Here is a 12,207-nt window from a genome sequence, read left to right as displayed (position 1 = left end):
TGGGCTTACTTTCACCCATGCATAAATGTGCAGTAGAAGCTAAGGTGTGGGATTAATATTTATCTTTTGCTCAGAGCAGACCTGGTATTTTTATCATGTCAGGTCACATCCTTGCTCTGAATAAATTGTATGATGTTTATATTTATTCAGTATTGCACACTCTGTAAAGTGTTTCTCCAACTCATGAATCAAACCACTTTAGAATTCGCTACCCAGGAAATCTAGCTTAATGAAATGAATAGAAGAGTTTTTCGTGCTTCGAAACAGAGTGCTCTGATAGCTGTTCTTGCCCTCGAAAGAAATAATAAAAAATATGAAGAAAAAAGTAGAAGGTGAAAAATTCATCATGCTAAAAAAATGAGTCTGTGAAAAACAGTGTAATACATATTGGCCCATCTAATCCAAACAACATTTTCAATTGCTTATATAGTTTGCAAAAAAAAGTCATATATTGCTAAATACCAATTTATCATATGCTTATGATAATGCAGCATTGCTTGTTGTGTTCTGTGGAAAGTAGGAAAGTAGGAAATCAGTGCTTGAACTGATACTCTACTTGTATAAGTCTCAGGTTCAGTATTTGCAATCTCCAGTTAAAGGATTGCTGGTATCAGAGCTGGTACAATGTATTTATTTATTAAATTTACATGCTGCCTGTACAGCATAGTTCTCTTAATGGACAAACCCACTTAAAGTACAATAATAAATAAAATGTTAGCAAAAACAATGCTAACACCATTATACATCACATAAACCCATTTTAGATGGGCCCCAAATCCCGTCACAGCTGAAAGTCTTATACAAGGTGACTCAGTAAAAAACCAGTTTCATTTATTTTTAAACAAGATAATTTACTTTGCTACTTTTGCATACATAATATTGCATAGCTACTACTCCAGATTTCTTCTTCCAGCTTCCTAGACTGGCTTGCCTTGCATGACAGCTAACTGAATGCATTTATTTTAACTTTAGGTCACCTTCATTATAAATTGCTTTATTTCCTGTTCACAGCTGCTAATTCTTCTATTTATACTTGTTCTTGTTGCTCATACTAACATCAGAGTTGTATCTACAGAATGTTTGCAGCCATAATAGTTCCTTAAGATTTGAAGAAATTGAATCATAAGCCATTTAATTTCTACAGAGAAACCAAGAGATTTGGCTAGAAATAATCTTTCAAATAATAGCCATAATAATCTCTAGCAAAACTTTAGCATGTTAGTCAGCTGGTTGTTGTTTATTATTTTTTCTAATATTGAACTTGGAAGGTTCCCATTCTATCAGTCTGGATGTGAGATGTGGCCAGCCAAAAATAAGGTGGTAGTTGCTGAATTCTCAAGAGACTTCCTAGGTGTGCAGATGTATATTTGTTCATAAATGTAAACAAATCCAGAAAATACTTACTGACGGCCAGTACAGGGGCCTACAAAATGCTGCAGGGAGTTGCGCTATGGAATGTTGAGGTATTGAGAGGGGGGAAGAAAATGGAGGAGTCAGAGGAAGAAACTGACTGGCTTGAACCTCGAACTACCTTTAGTATCCTGGAAGTGGTGATGAGAATCGGGCAATTGTGCATCGTGAAATTAAAAACCTCTTTCATGCTAAAGAGAAGGATCCACAGGGAAGCAAGATTGTACTTACTTTAGATCTGAAGTGATCAGCTGCACAGGGCTTTGGAATTAGGTCGAGTCACATGAAAAGGACTGCAGGTTGCCCCTCTCTGCTACAGAGGCAAAGGCAGATCTAGAAGAACATGACTGGTTTGGTTGCACTAAGTGCAGAGCTTCTAGGGTACCGCAGCAGGTGCCGCAGCAGTGACATCTCACAGAAGGCAAGAGGCTGGGGGGCTGCACCAGCTTTTGGTGTCACGCGGGATGCCACTGATATTTGAGACACCAAGGTTTGCCTTTGACAGAGGGAAGTCTCATAAGAGAATTGCCCAAAATCAAGTTGCGGCCCACCCAGTCTGGGGTCATTCTTTCCTCCCCAGGCCATTCTATGCCCCATCAGTTACTATAAACTGATGATTTTGAGAGTGAAAACAAAAAACAAAATTTCACAGTAGAAGTTTTTTAACCATTAACAAAACATAACTCCCAATTGCTCACTGTAATTACAATGCACATACTATTAAAGCCAGTGGCATAATTCCAATTAATTTTAATGGATGTGGATTGTCCCACCAGAATTAGTGACCAAGATATTTCTTCTTCTTCTTTCTAATGGATTTTTTTAATAAATAAAAAACCTTACTCTTGCTTGAAATATCTATGCAATTTACATTCAGTTTATGCTTTTTATTCTGCCTGTTTCATCTTTGGATCAGATAGATTTTCTTTTCATTTTTTCCTCTCAACAGATTGTTTATAACTTTGAAAATGCTTGCTGGTTATCAGATATATTTATATGACATATGGGCAGTAATTGGAGCTGAAGAAACTGGTTAAAAACCCGCTGCAGAGCCTGTAAAAATGAGAATTCTAACTATTGACCTCTTAAACAAACTGCTTCACACTGTAGACTATAAAGTGCACTTCATTTTATCATGTAGCTACAATCTCATATATCTACTCAGAAGCAAGTCCTATTGAGTTCAGTTGGACATTCTCCCAGATAAGGATTGCAGCCTTTGTTTATTCAGCTTTTGAAGAAGCAATAACATGCTTGTTTAATTTTCCAGTCTACATTCCCAAATTCTGGTTTGGTACTACTTAAAAATAGAATCTTACTTCCTTAGCTCGAGCTGGCACAAGACATTGTGGTGCCTAGGACTGTCCTAGCAGCATTTCTCCCACCATTCCTACAGTCTTCTCCTTCTCCCGCCCTCCTGACCCCACACTCCACTCTCCGCCGCCACCATATCTGCCTCACAGTCCTCTCCTCAGCCAGTCAGCTGTGGGTGCTCCCAGCTTTGCTCTGAGGAAAGGGTCCCTACTCAGAGTGAGGCATTGTGGATAAGGTCACCCAGAGAGCAACCAAACCAGCACTTAGTGACTGTTTGAAATACAGGTTAAAAATTTGGCATTCAATTTTATTTAAACTTTAGGAATTTTTAAACTGTGTTTTTAACCAGTATTTTAAAGTGTCACATATTAGTGGTGGTACAGGTGCTTTCTGGGCAACCTTGCCCACAGTGCCTCTCTCTCAGTGTGAGCAGGGAGGTGGGCAGGTAGAAAGGAAGGCCAGAAGCAGCAGGTGGGCAAGATGGAAGGAGTGGTGGCAGGCAGCAGTGTTGGCCGGTCAGCTTGTGGGGCAGGTGTTAAGCAACCTTGTGGGGCATGAATGGTGATAATTCACCGCCTGAGGCGAGTGCCTCTTTTCACCTCATGGAAGGCTGGGACTGTGCCCAGCCATTGTATTATGCTTTTGTGTGCTCATTGGCCTTGGTGGTTCTCAATTAATTTACTCATCCTTTGAGTCATTTATTGAAATTGTTGACAGGAGAGAAGACATTTCTTATACAATTTGGGGGAAGGGGGGGACAGCCACTGGCTTATCATATCTGCTTAAAGAAACAAACTCAGAATACTAAACATTTGCCTAAATAAAAAGATAATCCCTTACTTGCAAATGATAATGAGACTTGGGCTTTGCAAGAATCCTGGCAGGAGAAAAAAAATTCAAGCTACGGGGCATAACCTGCTAGTGCCTCAATGTTCCTTTTGCTGTTTATATCTGACACACATTAAGAGGCTGTTCTTGGCAGGCTACTTCCAGCCATAGGGAAAGTGACAATATGAATATATGAGAAATGGAACATCATGTTTTTAAAGGACGTTGAAGTAGTCTGAGCCTAATTTGAAGCCTTTTCTTTCAGCAGTTTGTGTGACAAGTCTTTGCATTCAGCTCTGCTTTGTGATTTTTACCTATTCTCCAATTGGACTTCTTTGTAGCTTAAAAGACAATCTAGGGCATGGGTTGTTCAAACCAGATCTCCCAGGTTATAATAGCCAAACATGCTATATTGGTCAGCAGCACCCAGGAAGAAAGTATACTCAGATCTTCCTCCAAGTTAATAGCTCTTGGACTGATGTCAAGCTAGCATTCTACTAATTTTTATGTCCAACAGAAATCTTACCTGTAGCCAAAGTGTTATATGTTTTCAGATATAGGCACTTAAAATGCTCTGTCTAAACTCTACACGTTTCTATATGGCAATTCTCTATCTCCAAACTACTAGCTAAATTTAGTATGGAATTATAAGCCTTCAAATCTCATCCTGTGCTCTCATTGACGTATAAACAGAACATAAAGCATTTGTTTCAACAAGCTGAAATAGGGAAAGCTGATTGCTTTTTTTTTTTTAAGTAACTGAAAATTGGAACAGAAATTTTTCCATGCTTTCAGTTTTGTTAGGAAATAATTTCATGGTAAAAAAATTGAAATGCACGTTTAACATTTTTACTTTTTGTAATTATTATTTTCCCCCGTTTGGACAATTACACAATTTTCTGTATTTCTTTCCCCACTCTGCCATAATCAGAGTTATGTAAAGTATACTTTTCTTTTCCAGTTTGTTCAGTGTAGCTTACAATGACTGCTCCCCACATCAAATTGGGGTCGTGCGCAGCCCCCTGGATCCCAGTACGGCTCCCGGTAGTTCGGGCTGGCTTCACCCTCCCCAGGCTGGATACCTGGAAGTCTCCGCCTACCTCAGCCAATTGCCCAATCCCGCCTGGGGAGGTGTTGCCAGGTGATCGGCCGGGTAAGGGGAGGGACCGTCCTGCCCAAACAACAGAAAGTGAATCTTACCTGTGAAGCTTCAGTTGGCTCCAGAGCTTCTCCCACCCTGCCCTCCCTCAATTAAGTCTTCTTTTGCAAGTTAACCTCTTCTCCACAGCTACGTCATGGTCGCTGTTGAAGGGCCGGAAAGGAATTTCCCTGCATTGGCAGGTTTTGCCTTTCCCGTAGCAAAACGTCACAACTTTGGTGGTTTCAGGCCTTGGGCGAAATCCTTTAGTCTATCTTCCTAAAGGGTGTGTGTGTGAAGCCCACGCCCCCCTTGCGGCGGTGATCCCAGGGTTCCCCTTTAAAGGGGTCTTGAGGGGAGGCATTGGCCATACGCCGAGAGGTTGTCATTGCTCTCCCCTCCAATGGTGGCGAAACGGGAGGCGGGCTCTCTGCTTGAAGATATGTTCTCCAGAGACAGCCCAATCCCCACACATTCTGGATAACCCTGATGTCTCCCAGATCCCCGGCTGGGGACTGGGAAGGATAAACGCCCAATGCCTGAGCCAAAGTCTCCCTACATTTGAAACTTAATAAAGTTGTGGCCAATTTTAATCCTATAGCACGTTGTCTTGAGTCATTATTCCGCTCGGGATGGAGGGGAGGCAGGCAAAGAAAACTACTACTGTTAGTATGGCTGGACTATTTCCTCTTTACCATCTATCACTTGCCCTTTGAGAAGGATTCCAGGTTAGAGAAGGAGGGAGGCAAATAAGGCACTGCTCTTTTTTGAGCTTTTGTTTTGTTTTATTTCAAGTATATGACTTTTAATGTATCACTTGTATTATACTTAATAATATGGGGACACTTTGAAGGTTTCAGCTGAAAACCAGCATACAGAGCCACTTACTTAAATAACAATTAAACATCCCAATCCAATCCTAATCAGCTGCCTTCACCTACCAATAAAATTAGGGCTGGTAGGAAACATACAGTCAGTTAAAACAAAACCCTGTAACCTGGGGAAGGTTCCAAGACTTAATAACATGAGCTAAGTATGGAGTGGGTAGTTACTATTAGTACACCTTGTCCTTCAGAAATCCAAGTAGATAGCAGAGGACGAAGAGGGAGGGTGACCTTCTCATACGGTCTCTTTGAATAGTCATTCCCAGAGGAAATAAAGCTGAGATCCCTCTTCTTCTTGGGTAGAATTAACTAAATGATCAAATTGCACATCTTCTTATAATAAAAGTGGTTACTTGAAAGGCAGGAGGAAATTTGATAGGAAATCTGATTATCTTGTGGTGAAGCATTTTGCACTATCATTATAGGAAATGCATTGTATGTGCTATCAAGGGGGAAACAGTACTAGGCTTTCTCAGCTATCATGGAGGTTCTTTCCCATAGCTGAACAAAGGGAATAATTTTCTATATTTCTTTTAGGTATTAGTCTTCAGCAGCTGCGCGTGTTTGCACATGCACAGTGCCTTGATGAGCAAGGGATTTAAAATGAGTCCCTGGTCCTCCAAAATGGAATATTTTGACAAATATTTTAGGGGTGCAGCTTGGGTTCTCAGTGGGGTGTTCAGTCCATTTCTACCTCATAAATACTCCTGTTAGATGAGTGCCTGTGCAGTTGCTGTTTGTCAAAACAAAGGCAAGCAAAAAAGGATGTGAGATGAACTGCAGCTGATGCAAAATGTAGTGGCCAAAATTGAAACTTACGTTACAGGACATATTACTCTGGTTCTGTTCAATTGGCACTGGCTTCTAGTTTGTTCCTGAACTCATTTCAAGGTTCTGGTTAACACCTATAAAATTTGCTTGGCCACTACATTTTTTATCAAGGGGTTGCCCTGTGTCCCACTGCCAGCAGATATATAGTTGACTAGGGTACAGCATTTTTGGTTGAGGTACTCAGGTCGTGAAACTCTTTCCTGGGAGAAGTTTGGTTAGGTTTCTTGTGATAATATCTAGGTGGATGGTAAATACTTTCTTGTTTTGCTATGCGTTCAAGTTGTCATAAATTCCTCCAAACTTAGTGGATTTTAATGGCTCTGTTTTAATGGCCTCTATGTTTTGTTTTTATGGTTCTGTGTTTTTTAATGGATCTTATCATAGAATCATGGGTGGGGAGGCATACCCAAGGGTCATCTAGTATAACCCCCTGCAGTGCAGGAATTTCTGACAGATGGCCATCCAACCTCTATTAAAAAACCTGCAATGATGGAGAATCCATTGCTTTCTCTTTTTTGAGAGAGAGAGTCCATTGCCTTCTGAGATAGTCTGTTCTACTGCTGAACAGCTCTTAGAGTCAGAAAGTTCTTCATAGTGTTTCATCAGAATATCCTTTCTTGTAATATGAAACCATTGGTTCGGGCCCTGTTCTCTGGAGCAGAAGAAAACAAGCTTCCTCTATCATCCTTCTGGCAGCTCTTCAATCTTCTCTTCTTCAGGCTAAACATACTTCGCTCCTTCAACCATTCCTCATAATGCTTAGTTTCCAGACCTTTTATCATATTGATTGCCCTCCTTTGCACACATTCCAACTTATCAATATCTTCCTTAAATTGTGGTGCCCAGAACTGGACACACACACAATTTTTTTTAATCTTTCTGATTGCTGTATATTGGTTTTATAGTCCTTTATTTTATGGTGTCTTCTTTCATTCTTATTCTTCTTATAAAGCTCATTGGGAATACAATTAAAGGGAATTATTGAGGCAACTAAAATTGTAGCCTTTCAGACCTTTCCCATGAGTAGGATGAGCGTTGCTCCCGGGAGGGAGGAAGGAGTCAATGGACACCGAGGGTTGGTACAGAGAAAGAGTTTATTTCTGCTTCCTAGGACAGCAGAAAGGTACTGCGTGATCAGTCACAGCAAGCACACTTAAAGAGCAGTTACATACAGCTTATATTCCCTTCAGGTCCCCTTTCCCCCCTCCCCAAGAATCCAGCCTCATGAGTTTGTACATGTAAGTTTACATCCTTGAGCATGAACAGACCTTCCTGTCTCTGTACTCTTATCTTGGGGGGAGAAAGGTCACCCAACTATTATGAGTACTCCTGGTGCCATCCCTGGGTGCGGGGGCTGACAGGCCTGTCTTGCAAGGTCTGTGTGTCAGCGTGGTCAGGATATTTACAACCGGTAAGATAAGACCCAGATCCGCCATCCCGTCTCCACTCGGAACTGACAAGGCCATCCATTAAGCTCATGGACTGATAAAGGAGAAGGCTTTGTTTATGCAGCTGGGTTAGTGTTATACAGCTCTAGCTAATGGATTTTAGCTAATGGATCCTCAAAGAAAGAATTTGGGAAGTTTGGGGCCTAGTGACTACACAGTCAGGTTTGGGTAACCTGTCCCTTCAAAATGAACAGAAATCTCCCTTTAACTCAAAACTGTGTTTTCTCCCTGAAGAGAAGCTGCTGCTACACTGACTGCTTGCTCATGAGTAGCCCAACCATACATACATAATTTTATTTGTATGCCGCCTTTCCACAGTCCAAACCATGGTCAAGGCAACTTACAACATGAAAAAATATAACTACAGCATAACAAAAGTAGTCATAACCAATAAATAAAACATTAGAAAACACACAACCAAACTGAACAATTTCCGCATAAGTCACAAAAAATCTAAAATAAAAATACAAAAACCCCAGCAACCCCTCCCAAACAATACCCCAGCCCAAGAATAATCAGCCAGAATGAGTTGTAGGCAGAGCATATTTAATAAGAGACCGCAAGTTTCCATCCTGCTGACAGTTTATAAACCCAGAAGTAGTCAGGGAAAGAGGCAGGAATACAGAGAACTTTGAGAACATTGAAGGTGGACTTTAGAGTAAGAGGTTGAGATTGATAGGTGGGGTTACCTACCTCTCCCTGCATCCCCATGAGCAGAACTTCTCTGTTCTGACAGAAAGACAGAGAAGGGAGTGAGTACAATCTGCTCTTGAAGAAAGCAGTTGCTTAAGCAGTGAAGAGCCTGGGGCTGCGGCACCCACGTTTTCCAGCAAGAGGTATACTATTAATCACCTTATTCTCCAACTGTCTTTAAGTCACGCTGTCTTAAAGAGCTGCACGTAAACAAAGATCTCTTTTGCGTCCCATTCCATTGTGTACAAGTAGGGACAGCAGTTTTTTAAAAACCCAAAGAGGAGACAATCAGGAGTATGCAGCTGCAGCTTCTCTAGCGGCAGTGATAGATGCTGTTTTTCTTTCCCTTGAGGAACAGAAGGCCTTTTCAAGTTTCCATGAAGGAGAAAATCAGCCTACGCAGCTGAAGTCTCTTTGGCAGCAATAGTAGGTGCCAGGCAAAATCATTCTCTTTCCCCAGGCCTTTGGCTAATAAAAAAACTATGGCCTTTTATTCGGGGGGGCGGGTTTAATATTTTTGTTTGCTACTATGTATTTTGTGTTTTTATATTGTAAACTGCCCTGTGATCCTTGAATGAAGGCTGGTTGAGAAATTTAATAAATAAATTTAATAAAAATAAAATAAATAGCAGGTGCTGCATTTTCCTTTAGACATTCTTAACATGTACAACGGGGGGAGAGGAGATAAAAATTATGTATCAGATTAATATATGTATATCTACAGGAAGGTCCACTGGCACTTAAAACAAGTTAACTAACCTTTAGCAGACTGCAATGGTGGCTGCTGGCCAGGGAAGAAATGCTATTGTTCTCTGAATGCTATTATTGCAACACTACAGGTAGGAGCCAGTAAGTTAAAAAAAGAGATACTTACTACCTGTATTTGGGGAGTTAGGGAATCAACTTTAATTTTCTTAGAAACTATTCCAGATTTCTTTTTTAAAAATACATCATGAATATGATTACACACAAAAGTATTACCCATTATTTTCCTTGGCATATAGGATTTTTCTAATCCAGAGAGATAGAGGGAGAGAAAAATATTGAAACGTTTTTTAAAAAAGATTTTCCCTATAATTATTCGGTGAGATACTGCTCTGTACAGCTTCTTTTTACAGCACTAAAACAACCAGACCTGAATTATAGGTATGTGATGTGCATGCTTTTGACAATGGAATTTAGCCCATGGGTGTTTTTCAGAGCTAATCATCATTCTTGCTATTGTAATGAAATGAATAGGCTTTTTGAAATTTCTTGGTGGTGCAGAATCAGAATTGGAAAGGTTTTGCAGGTTATCTAATCCAACTACTTGCCCCGAAGGAGAATGTGTGGCTTGTATCTAAAGCAGCTGTGACACTTTTTCGTGGTCCCCCCCCCCTTTTTTAATACTGTCTTTGTCAGATTCATCAGTTACTAGCTTGCTCCAATAATTTTTTTCTGTTCATTTTGAAAATTTAAAAAGTTTAAAACAGAACACTCCTATATATATTTCAGTCTCTCCTCATGGCTAACTTGACCCTGTTCCTTCAGCTAGCTAGCTAGCTAGCTAGCTAGCTAGCTAGCTAGCTAGCTAGCTATTTATTTATTTATTTATTTATTTATTTATTTATTTATTTACATACATACACCGTTTGATTGTAGTAAACCTCAAAGCAGTTTACAGAAGATAAAACAGTAAAATGAAGAAAAATTTACAACCTCACTTTAAAACATACAAAAGTTAAAATACTAAAACAAATTAAAATTACCTCAGGTTCTGGATAGCATCTGGGTAGGCTCGTCTAAACACGAATGTTTTTAGCAGATGCTAAAAAGAGTACCGGGAAGGTGCCTGCTTACTTTCAGTAGGCAAGGAGTTCCAAAGTGCAGGTGCACTATAAACGACTGAGTTCTTACAAATGCAGAACAGGCATTATGTGGCACCTGAAGTATTGCCAATTCCACCAATCAAAGCAGTCAAGTGGGTGCATGTGGGGTAAAGCAATCTCGTAGGTAAACTGGTCCCAGGTTATTAAGGGCTTTATAAGCTAATAGTAACACCTTGAACCTGGCCCTTGTGTGAAACACTCAACGTAAAGAAAAGTTCTAGGTATCTCTCAGGCTTATATGCTGCATATGGAAGATTAGTTGGTCTAAATCATGGATAGGGAAACTTAGACCTTCAGATGTTATTGAACTTCAACTCTCATCACCTTTCAGCATTGAACATGCTGGCTAGGACTGTTGGGAGTTGGACTCCGACAACAACTGGAGGGCCACATGTTCGCCATCTGTATTCTAAATAAAAATATATTACCTCACTTTTCATTTGTAATGGGATTGTCCAGAGTAACACACTGTGAATTTATTCCTGCGTACTTTGCTTTGGCATAAACGGTGTGCACCAAACATCTGTTTCAGGTTTTCTTTGTAACTAGGGAGAATGGCAAAAGCAGTTTCCTTTCAGGAAAGGTAATTACAAGAGCTGTGTTTGGGAGCTACAACCTTGAATAAACAAAACCTGTTTAATTTAGTCCCAGATGTAGTTCAAGGCAAGTATGGCTCTGCAAACAGAACCATAATTAGATAAGCATGCTGGGACTACACATTTGTGAAAGGGGGAAATGTGTTGGAAAACCTTTGCTATCCTTATCATATACATAGAGTCAAGGAAAATGGTTCTTAAATCTTAAGGCTTTCCAAGAGGATAAAATTGGACTCTTAAGTGCAATACCATGCTCGTGCTCTTTGGAGTAAGTCCCACAACAAAAGTAGGTCTTGCTTTTAATTAACATGTATAAGTTTTCATTTTAAGGATTTTAAATTGGCTCTCAGAACGTTATAGTACTCTTGAAAATTCTACAGCACCTGTATAATAGAAATGTGTTCGTTTTTCAAAAAGCATGTCTGCCCTACCTCTGCAAGACTTGAGGCAGATTCAAACAGAGCTTCATAGAAATAACGATAAAGCCAAATTTAATACACTAATAAACCAACACAACAGAATCACCAGCATTAACAACTCAAGGCCATAATGTCCATTCAGTAGCCATCTTGCTTTTTTGAAGAGATAGGTTTCGTATCCTCTCTCAAAAGCTGCAAAAAACAGAACAGCTTTATACTACAGTTGTGAGGGGTGGAGGAGGCGAGAACAGTAATTCTACTGCCTCAGACCAATGGTGAGTGGCAACGAAGGTCAGGATCTTCTCAGAAATAGCACCTAAATTGTTGGGAAACCTCCTTGAGAGAGCTTAGCAAGTGAGGTCAGTATGCAGTGATTATGGATGTTTTGGTCCAGCAACATTTGGAGGGCCAAATATTTCTCACCCTTGATTTATGCACTGTGTGCACACAGACCACAGGTCACCTGTGGAACGTAAAAAGTGGTTGGGTTCATGCAGATAGTGATAAATAATCTAGTTCAGCATTTGATCTGTACTTGAGAATAGGTAGAGTATCGTTTTGTTATTTATAAGCTGTTCACTAGCAACAAAAGACTTACAAGTACATGGTTGGGGAAAGACATGGTTGTATCTTGTTGGTTTTATTCTACTAATGGAAGTCTCATTGATCTAGCAGGCATCTGTCAGCAGAATGGAGACAGACATAATCTTATCTTCTCCCTTCCACACACCTCAAAATCTGCTCCTGAGCATTGGGGGACCCTTCAGAACAGTGTGGA

At 40.2% G+C, this 12,207-nt stretch overlaps 1 protein-coding gene across 7 annotated transcripts in view; it reads left to right on the top strand.

The window, feature by feature from the left end:
- ANKS1B (ankyrin repeat and sterile alpha motif domain containing 1B) overlaps positions 1-12,207 on the top strand; it is a 321,126-nt gene that overhangs the window by 102,640 nt on the left and 206,279 nt on the right. The gene's annotated exons all lie outside the window — the stretch shown is intronic.

The sequence above is a fragment of the Podarcis raffonei genome, chromosome 10, assembly GCF_027172205.1.
Source record: "Podarcis raffonei isolate rPodRaf1 chromosome 10, rPodRaf1.pri, whole genome shotgun sequence".
Lineage (NCBI taxonomy): Eukaryota > Metazoa > Chordata > Lepidosauria > Squamata > Lacertidae > Podarcis > Podarcis raffonei.
Note: the sequence above shows the minus strand (reverse complement) of the source record. Positions and strands in the feature narration are given on the sequence as shown.